Here is a 10,354-nt window from a genome sequence, read left to right as displayed (position 1 = left end):
ATATTAAGCCTTATTCATACTGTGAATTACTACATTTTTCTTTTGATTTACAATGGAAAACATTGTCACTATGAACAGAAACCAGATTTCTTTCAAAAGTGAGAATAGCATAATATATTATAATAAATAATGCATATTTGGGTGTCATGATAGATAATTTTTGTAGTATTTTCTCATTTATATTGATATACATTAATATCTTAGGTTGCTGAATATATTAAATCATTAATCAGAATATCATAACCGCTGACTCATACTATAATTTTCTCAAATTGTTTAAAAGATAGAAGTAAACAAGGTAAAAGTTAAAATGAAAGCCTGCATTTTTTAAGTATATTTCTAAAGCAGTCTTCAAATCACAATTTGCTTATAGTTTGGGAAATATTCAATGACTACTCAACTTGGCTCCTTGTCTGTTGAAGAATGATATTCGTTGGATGTTTATGATATTATAAAACCATTCAAAGCATTATTTTTTTCTTTCAGTGTCTAGCTCATTTAGTCAGTAATGCCAACCTAATTTCACATAAGCCAAAAACACGCCGGTAACAATAATATACAAAACAATGGGATACGGAGGTGAATCCCCATTACAAACAAAGAGGCTTCATTAATGTTTTAAGTGGAAAACAGTGCTGGACACGCCTCGCCCACTCCCAACGATTCTTACTTCACATCTAGTACATGCAAGGATCCGTTGAGTGGTCTCCATGTATCTATACTCCTCGGTATATGCGGTCCATAGAAAAATCCGCGAATAGACAATTTCGCAAATCAAGAATCCGCGAATAGCGTGGGTTGACTTTTATATATATATATATAGTATATATATATATATATATATATATATATATATATATATATATATGTATGTATATATATATATATATATATATATATATATAAGATATATATTATATATATATATATATATATATACATAATTTATATGTAGATGTCATCGCTAGCAATTCGAAGTTTCTTAGTAAGGCCAAGCTTTCACACCAGCACCGTGGCACTTTCAAGCCAAAAACTGTGCATAGCAAGTGACTATGAAATAGTTGCACATAAAGACACATTAAGTTTCTAATTAAAACTGTTAAAATAATAACACTGTAAGAGTGACCCACCACACGGTGGTTAAAATCAAACTATTATGCAAAAAAAGGAAAGGAAAAGACAAATTGGACCATCAAGCAATAAACAGTTACAGAGATGTCAAGTGTTTAATGACAGAACTGAATTTTATAACAGATTCTAAGCTATTCAGATCACCTCCTTTTTTGTTTTTCTTGTTCGAAAATCATTATCTACGTATGTTTGGCAAATTTTCGATTCCTTATGTTTAACTATTCTGGACTGGATGCTGTTCCCGGTTCTAAAACATTTGCTCTAATGGGCCGTTTGCGTCTCTCAGCTGTCTTCTGGTATATTCAATGTAAATCCCCTGATCAACCGCCAGGGTAGTTAGTTGGTGGTTAGTAAACCCACCAACAGTACACAAAAAACCCGATTTTGGCCCTTTATAGATCTGGCAATATTCAACTGAAAGGGTGAAATTGTGGCTTTAGGGGTTTCCCACGTACGTCTCTAATTTTGCCTAATTACATTGAAATCCGTGAGGCCGAATTTTTGCGTTCAGGGGATTGATGAAGGGTGAAGGGTGGGTGAGGGTCCAAACATATCTGTGGAACAATAGCGGTAAAAGGTACAGCTGTGAAACTTAGTTTTTCTGTAAGCTCGTACTCTGGAAGTGTTTGGGTTTTAGAAATAATGAAATTTTAAAGTTACAGTTGGCCATTCAAGTTAGCCACCAAAATTCAAATTTCCTGATGCTCACATATGGACTGCTCACATTAGAAGTGACGCTATTTTCTTAATATATCGCAGGCAAAAAAGTTATGAACACGAAAAAGGGGTAGTAAAGCCCAACCATAAGAGATAGATTTGGAGGTCAGGTCATACAAAGGAAGGGGAGGAAGAGGGGGGGAGGGCGTAGGATTTTACTCCGCAACCGGATAGATTATGATAAAAGAGAAAAATAGAAGTAGGAGTCTTTTCTCACTCAGTATAGAAAGCGAGTCTCATTATAATGCGCACAAAACTAACCATACCTGAAGAGATAGACACTGGCATTTCTTTAAGTGATACAATTTGAAGACATTTACCAAATGTATCCACTAAGAGATGTGCCATCATATAAACACAACTCTACTTTGTGGGGAACAATTTTTGTTTTTGTTTTTCCCCCTTTGTCTTCAAGAACAATAAAATGAACTCATCCCACATGATGTTCAACAAAAACATGGGCCAGGTCAGTGTTGGGTAGTACTGGAATCAGGCTCTCTTGCCTAATTTTCATATCAGTGGAGGTGCGTTCAAACCCAAGCTTATTCAATATGTGTATTATATTGACACTCGCTCTCTATACTGATTGAGAAAAGACTCCTACTTCTACATTTTCTCTTTCATCATAATTTATCAGGTTGCTCAGTAAAGCCCTACCTTTGTATCCCCTGACCTCCGTATCTCTCTTGTGGCTCGGCTTTACTACCCCTTTTGTGATTTCATCACTTTTTTCCTGTGATTACGTCTGGGGCACGTATACTTATCAACGACATTGGATGTAAACAGCGGACTGACTTTGTTCTTGAACTTGAATAAGGTCCCGGTGGTACGAGATTTCACGGGATCACTGAACAGTACGAAATTAAATTCTTTGCATGAGATAGTGTTCAGAATAACCTAAGGTTTTCCTGTAACAATTTCAAATTATTGTTGTGTTTAAAATAACCTAGGAATTCCTCTAACAATTTCAAATTATTGTTAGTGTTTAAAACAACCAAAGGAATTCTTGTAACAATTTCAAATTATTGTTATTGATTAAAGTACACTATGGTATTCCTGTAAAAATTTCATATTATTGTTAGAGTTTAAAATAACCTAAGGAATACCTGTAACAATTTCAAATTATTACTTAGTGTTTAAAATAACCTAGGAATACCTGTAACAATTTCAAATTATTACTTAGTGTTTAAAATAACCTAGGGTATTACTGTAACAATTTCAAATTATTACTTAGTGTTTAAGATAACCTAAGGAATTCCTGTAACAATTTCAAATTATTTTGAGTGTTTACAATAACTTAGAGTAATATTGTAAGAATTTCAAATTATTTTTAGTGTTTAAAATAACCTAAGGAATTCCTGTAACAATTTCAAATTATTTTTAGTGTTTAAGATAACCTAGGGTATTACTGTAACAATTTCAAATTATTGTTAGTGTTTAAAATAACCTAGGGTATTACTATAAAAATTTCAAATTATTTTTAGTGTTTAAGATAACCTAGGGTATTACTGTAACAATTTCAAATTATTGTTAGTGTTTAAAGTGAACTATGGCATTCTTGTAACAATTTCAAATTATTGTTTGTGTTTAAAATAACCAAGGGTATTACTATGAAAAATTCAAATTAATGTTAATGTTTAAAATAACCTAGGGTATTAATATGACAAATTCAAATTAATGTTAGTGTTTAAAATAACCAAGGGTATTATGACAAATTCAAATTATTGCGCATGTCTACGCTCGGGAACCGAAAATCATACCAGCGAACGAAGAGAATGTTGTGCGAGCCCAGGGCAAGAATATCCATCTCCTAAAATCAATAACTCATTCTTGATCCGTGATGGCACGAACCGCTCACAAAGGTCCAAGCTGATGGAAAACTCACTTGGGACTCCGAATTGCCACTAGATGAATGGCGAGGTGACAGCTCAAAGATCCAAACGCTTTTTTTCTCAGGCTAATATGTTCCCTCTTTTCCTTAGAAGAAAAGTTTTGCAGGCATAATTTCATGAAGGATATCATTGGAATTACTTTTTGCATACTTCAAAATTTTCCATTGACATTTACGTAATAATAGTATATACATTCCACTAAAATGATGATAAAAAATTGGCATTGTACTTAGAGAATGCTCTACATTGACATTTACGAAATAATAGTACATATTTCTACATTCCACTTAAATGATGTTCGGGAGGGATTATTTACATCAGTTCATCTATATTATTTTTCGTCAAGGTAAGTAGAAGTTAAAAAAATGGTTTTATGCTGAAAGAAGTCAGTCATCATCATAATATGTAAGTTCCTGGCTTAAGCTTTCAGCAGAAAATAAAATTTTAAACGTAATTGTTGTTTAATGAATATTACCATAACAATAAAGCCCTTTAGAAAGCGTAAAAAAGTAGAGGAATTTTGTGATTATCTATGTAGCAAAATTATCATGTGAATGCATATATAAACAATTTACTCCACGCCTTCTAAATTAAGCAAATCGCCATACAAGAAAGATTACTTAAATGGAAAATGCTCAAACTGCATCTACCGTGGAGATCTGGTATTAGCTAATACAGCAGCACCTGCAAAAATAAACAAGATTTTCCTAGGATTAATTTTTAGAGGTCCTGGATTCCTTACTAGTAGTTATGAATGAGGTGCGTGATGACTTCTCCGGTGAAGTCGTGTTAGTGTTGTACTTCATACAAACACAATTATTGAAAAGCCGCCAGGAACTGGAAGTATTGGAAGTATTACCTTTGACGCAAATGAAAACCTGATCATTATCAGCAACCCAGTAAGCTTCCTTTGATGAAGAATGTAGTCGGGCTTAAAAGAGGAAAAAGAAAAAGAAGAAATAAAAACTTAGAGCCCCAGACAGAGGACGCCGGTCCATGTTGCGGCTTTGGCTTTGGAAGTAAGCAGGTGTCTCTCAATACGTTTGATTGGCCATTATGCATTCATATGATAATTTTGCTACATAGCTAATCACAAAATTTCTCTACTTTTTTACTTTTTCTAAAGGGCTTTATTGTTATGGTAATATTCATTAAACAATAATTACGTTTAAAATGTTATTTTCTGCCGAAAGCTTAATCCAGGAACTTACATATTATGATGATGACTGACTTCTTTCAGCATAAAACCATTTTTTTAACTTCTACTTATCTTGACGAAAAATAATATAGATGAACTGATGTAAATAATCCCTCCCGGACATCATTTTAGCGGAATGTATGTACTATTATTTCGTAAATGTCAATGGAAAATTTTGAAATATGCAAAAAGTAATTTTAGTCAAACCCGACTGCTAACATTTCCATACTAAGCTGGACCTTGTCATTTGCACGTGACAAGTAAAGGTAAAAGCAGGTTAAAAAGGCTACAAAGAGATTCTCACCGGTTGAGAGAGAGAGAGAGAGAGAGAGAGAGAGAGAGAGAGAGAGAGAGAGAGAGAGGATCGAAATGATTAAAACAACGGCCAGGATACTGTCGTTTTGCTCATGCTCCTTTTCTCGTATAAAGCTGAACGTAGGTAATTTGGGAAACAAAAAGTAATCTTTTCCTTCAGAAGGGTAAACAAATGTTGAATGAAAAACTAGATAACCACAACAATGTTCAACCACGGGAAATTTACTTATTAGTAATGGGTTAGTATTGTTATAAGTTTTGATTAAAGAAAGTATGGAAATACGGTGATACCACATAAACGTCTTTCGCTCTAGTGAATTTGTTTGTTGGCGACAGCTCACAGATCTACCATTGACCCTCGGCAGTAATCACTCTTTGACACATTACCACTCTCCGGGTGAGCTGGGGGAGGGGACCCTTCTGTCATATTCGATATGATTTAAACCAAACACTATCCATATATAGGTTTATTAACTAGGCGTTTTTTTTTCACCCAGTAGCACTACGTTCATTAGCCTTAGACATATTCAAGCTAATGTTAAATTAATATATATGTCTGCGGGTATTCTAAATAGAATTACATGATGAAATGGTTCTTCGATAAAGATCATAATAGATGTTTTACCAATGTCTTATATATATATATATATAATAATATATAATAATATACATATGTCATATATAATATATATATATAGATATACGATATATATATATATATATAATTAATATATTGTATATGGTATATATATCTAATATATATATATATATATATATGTGTGTGTGTGTGTATGTGTGTGTGTATATATATATATATATATATATATATATATATATATATATATATATATATATAGCATGGTCATTTTATGCATGTTTGCTGCCTTTCTTGACTAAATAGTAAAACGTAACGGAACAGCAACTATGAAACTTGTCAGAGAGTTGTCAAGTAATTCTCTTATCCTTGATGTCAATAATGCTACTCATATTCATATTCCTTGATATAGTGTTCTGGATCTGTCTCTTTTAAGAATAACTGGCAACGGACAAATTTGCAGAAAATGAGATGAAATTCCATAGTTACCCCAAAAGCCCATAGGAATAGATGAACGAATATTTTAAGATACTCGAGAAAAAATATTAAGGTTCATTGGCTTTTTGATTTCGAAGGTAAAAGCCTTTCTTTTAACGAAGAGTCGGAGGCTCATATGTATGAAGACTGGATAAAAGAGGTTAAGCTAGGTACCGGAGGACGCTAGAATTCTCGCTTTCTATTCAGAACATGTCAAGCAGCTAAGCGGGTGATTGGCTTCGCCTTGGTTTAGAGAGTAGCTTGCTCACATTCCCGAGTCATAGGAAAATATGTCATAAGAAAATATACATTAAACGGAGAATCAAGAAAGTTTCGAAGGAAATCTCGCGCAAATATTATGTGGCCTCAGGCTCATTTGGACTTCAATAAGAACTACCATAATGTTATATTTCTTCAACAAAAAAAATTGTGTATATATATATATATATATATATATATATATATATATATATATATATATATATTTCTATATTAGTTATATATATATTTTTGTGTAAAAAAATAGAAATTACATGCAGAATATTATTTAAACAATGTAGCTTACTCTATGCAAATGCCGTGATGCAATGTAGTGTAACCGGAACTGCGTTATAATGCTTTTTGCATGGGTTATCGTAAGAAGAATCAGCAATATTTTGCTATCATAGAAAAACTTGTATGAAGTTGACTTCACCTTTGAGAACTCCAATATCTCTCTTAATGTTCTGGAACTGTTGAGGAATATAACGAAGCCTTTCAATTTTGCAGAAGCAATCAAGGAAGGAGACTTTGCTTCATTTTCCGACTCAGAGAACTGTGAATGGCTTCAAAGGATTGGATATCAGAGACCTACGATGGACAGCAAGGCTGAGAGCATTAGTCTGTTATGGAGCCGAAGGGAGGAAGGGAAAGAGTAGGAGCAGCAGTGGAAATAGGAGAGGAAGAGCAGAGGCCAAGGGGAACGAGAACAGAAGGAAATATATACAGGTAATAATTGGCTTCTTAGCACTGTGCACAGGAGGCAGTCTTTTTTGAAACTCGCTGTTTGACCATTGTAGACTTCCTTAGCAACCATTCGATATAGCATTGGGGGGAACGATATTCTTGAATACTGATATTTAATATTGGCAAAGGAATTTTATATATTTATATATATATATATATATATATATATATATATATATATAAAGGTATAAGCCACGAAGGAAAAATAAACAACGGAGTTTCTGCAAGATCTTTCGACGTTCAACGCCCTTTACTCTGCTGAGTAATGGACGTTGAACGTCGAAAGATCTTGCAGAACTCCGTTGTTTATTTTTCCTTCGTGGCTTATACCTTTATTGATGGATTTATCACGTTCCAAACTTTCGTGATTCAGTTTTACATACATACATATATATATATATATATATATATATATATATATATATATATATATATATATATATATATATATATATATATTATATATATAATATATATATATGTATATATATATATATATATATATATATATATATATATATATATATATATAATGTGCTATTTGGGCATATTCCCCATCGTGCAGTTTCTATTGAAGTTAATGGCATTTTTGCAGATAACATCTTTAACAAGACAGAATATCAGTCAATGCTGCTTCTTCTCATCAGGCAGCTTCTCGGGAAAAGGAAAAAATGATTCAAGATTCTTTTCATTTACTTTTTCTAGTCGACGTTTCCTCGCTCATCGGTGGCGTCTTCAGGACTAAATTGACATACAAGGTATTTATTACTGCATGCAGTCTTTTGAATTTTGAACATGGCATCATTGGAATGCCCAGTTTCTATGCTCGGCGGGTCTCATTCACCCACCGTCACCGGGGGTGTGGGTGTCAGCATGGGCATACCTGGTGTTCCTCAAGATGCATCTGATGCAGCGGCTTGCATCAAAGGGCGTGGTTACCATCTCTGGCTGGTAGTCTTCATTTGCTTTGTTCTCCATAGTCTTTCTCACTGATGTCCTGTGGTTTCCTGGAAGAAGGGAGGATGAAGTTTGCGTCCCTCTGTATGTTTAATACTGGCTATTGTTGATTGGTGCTTTCTAATAATTCTTCTAGTGCCAGTTTATGGTCGTGATCATGTACGTAGTATTGAACTATTGCCCCTTGGTTGAGGTGAGATTGCAATTGCCTGCGTAGAGTGGTAGTGGTGTGACCTATGTCGTAATTACTGAGGACCTGAGATGTCCCATTGGTGCATTTATATTTGCATGCAGTAATCTGTCAATTTTCTGGATTAATAAAGCCAAGGGTCCGTCTGATAATGGCAAAATCCAAATAATTGCTCGTAAAAAAACCTTAGGTGTGTTCAAGGGCAACTTTGTACCACACATAACTTATAAACACTCAGTATGCTTATAATAAACAACCATTACACTTTAAACTGAATACATTATACATTAGGCAATCATTTACTTTTCACCCTACATATGTAACAAAATATATGCAACCCCTCCTTTTTCTCTCCCTTTTAAATGACACACTTCATTAAGCAGGTAGCACACCTGTGTTTACCCACAGAATACCAAGATTTTATGGCCACTAATGTATTTTTATGCAGCATATTGTATTACCCCAATTGAGATAAAAAATGTATAGGCTATGTATGAACTGTAGACCTATGCCAGCTTAGATGTTACACTCATTTGCAAATTCAAATAGGCTACTACAGCTGTATTTAAGATAAGGTAATGGTAATGAAACTTATTTTACTTACAAAATCCAAGATTACAAGGGAAATGCAATAGTGCTACACATATGTAGCTTTAGGGCATATGACTCCTTTAGTCCTCCTAAAAACTAGTTCTAAAAATATAAACACAATGCTGAGATTACATTACCATTACCAAAAATATGGGACCAATGTGGAAATTTACTTACATTAAATTCATTATTTATGTATGTTGGTTATATATACATTGTGAACGGTGCTTGAATTAATGTCTCTTTTCTGCTTGAGTAATAGATAGGTCCTCTCTGGGGCTGGACATATTGTGGCTGTTGTTACCTGTGCCTTCAGGAGCTCTCGCCCAAAGGCCAGTATTGATTGTATGTTTCTTGGTAAGTCTCACTTTCGTTCGTAGGCGATGATGCGACTAGAGGGCAATGCCGTATTTTGCCCCTTTGTTTATCTAATGATGGTTGCACAATTGTGATGGCTTTTGCTATAAGCAGAGTCGCCCTTAGGGGTTATTTTTACCAACGCATGCATACAAGACATATAACATACAACATTCCGTGCGTACACCCAAGCTATGATATACGCACGATACACAGATGACATTTTCATTGCCATAAACTGACCAGGAGATGCTGAAAACTTAGCGAATATCTTCCGTAAATTATAAGATTGATGCCTTATTTCATAAACCACTTCTCCATAAAAAAATGAAATAATTCTTAGTGTTTTTTTCTTTTTCTTTTGGTAGTTTTTATTTTTGCCTTCCCTAAAATTAGTGGATGAGATGATTAGTGGAAACAAAACTGAAGCTTACCCTTGGATGTGCTTATGCACTTATAGGTACAAATAAGTAATGCATTTGCATTCGGCTATTAGCCGTAGGCTCATGAGGTTATGTGGTCATTGCTAACAATAATGAAAGATATTAAAGCGAATCCACAAAATTAGGATGAACCCATATTTTAGCTGAATGAAACACACACACACACACACTCGGGATGAAAGGGTAGGTGGGGTAATTAGTGGGTGTTAAATGAGGCAAGCGGCGCAAGGCCGGTGAGGTCGGTTGGAGGGTGAGTGAGGTTCGTAGTGGAGGAAGTCTGTTATAGATTGACGACATCATCTGTCGCAGATATCCGACTATATCTTCTTCTTTCCCACCGTTATCCCTACACTAAGGGGTCGGTAGCCTGATGCGCCTTTCCTTACAACATCAGGCATGTTTTATTATTTGACAAATGGGTTTTAACGACTGCATGCCCTTGCTGTCATCAACCACAGTTATTGGCGGTGGGCCTCGCCTTTGACT

At 34.4% G+C, this 10,354-nt stretch overlaps 2 protein-coding genes across 5 annotated transcripts in view; one reads left to right on the top strand and one right to left on the bottom strand.

Moving 5' to 3' along the window:
- LOC135217350 (head-specific guanylate cyclase-like) overlaps nucleotides 1-10,354 on the top strand; it is a 999,777-nt gene that overhangs the window by 397,175 nt on the left and 592,248 nt on the right. For all 4 annotated transcript variants that reach the window (XM_064253180.1, XM_064253181.1, XM_064253184.1 and 1 more), the window contains 2 exons: nucleotides 7,094-7,312; nucleotides 7,926-8,088. The gene's annotated coding sequence lies outside the window, so the exon portion shown is untranslated. The remainder of the gene's footprint in view (nucleotides 1-7,093; nucleotides 7,313-7,925; nucleotides 8,089-10,354) is intronic.
- Nucleotides 1-10,354, bottom strand: part of LOC135217599 (guanylate cyclase soluble subunit beta-1-like) — a 409,846-nt gene that overhangs the window by 270,717 nt on the left and 128,775 nt on the right.

Source organism: Macrobrachium nipponense, chromosome 7, assembly GCF_015104395.2.
Source record: "Macrobrachium nipponense isolate FS-2020 chromosome 7, ASM1510439v2, whole genome shotgun sequence".
NCBI classification, from domain to species: Eukaryota; Metazoa; Arthropoda; class Malacostraca; order Decapoda; family Palaemonidae; genus Macrobrachium; species Macrobrachium nipponense.
This window is presented reverse-complemented; position numbering and strand designations above follow the sequence as displayed.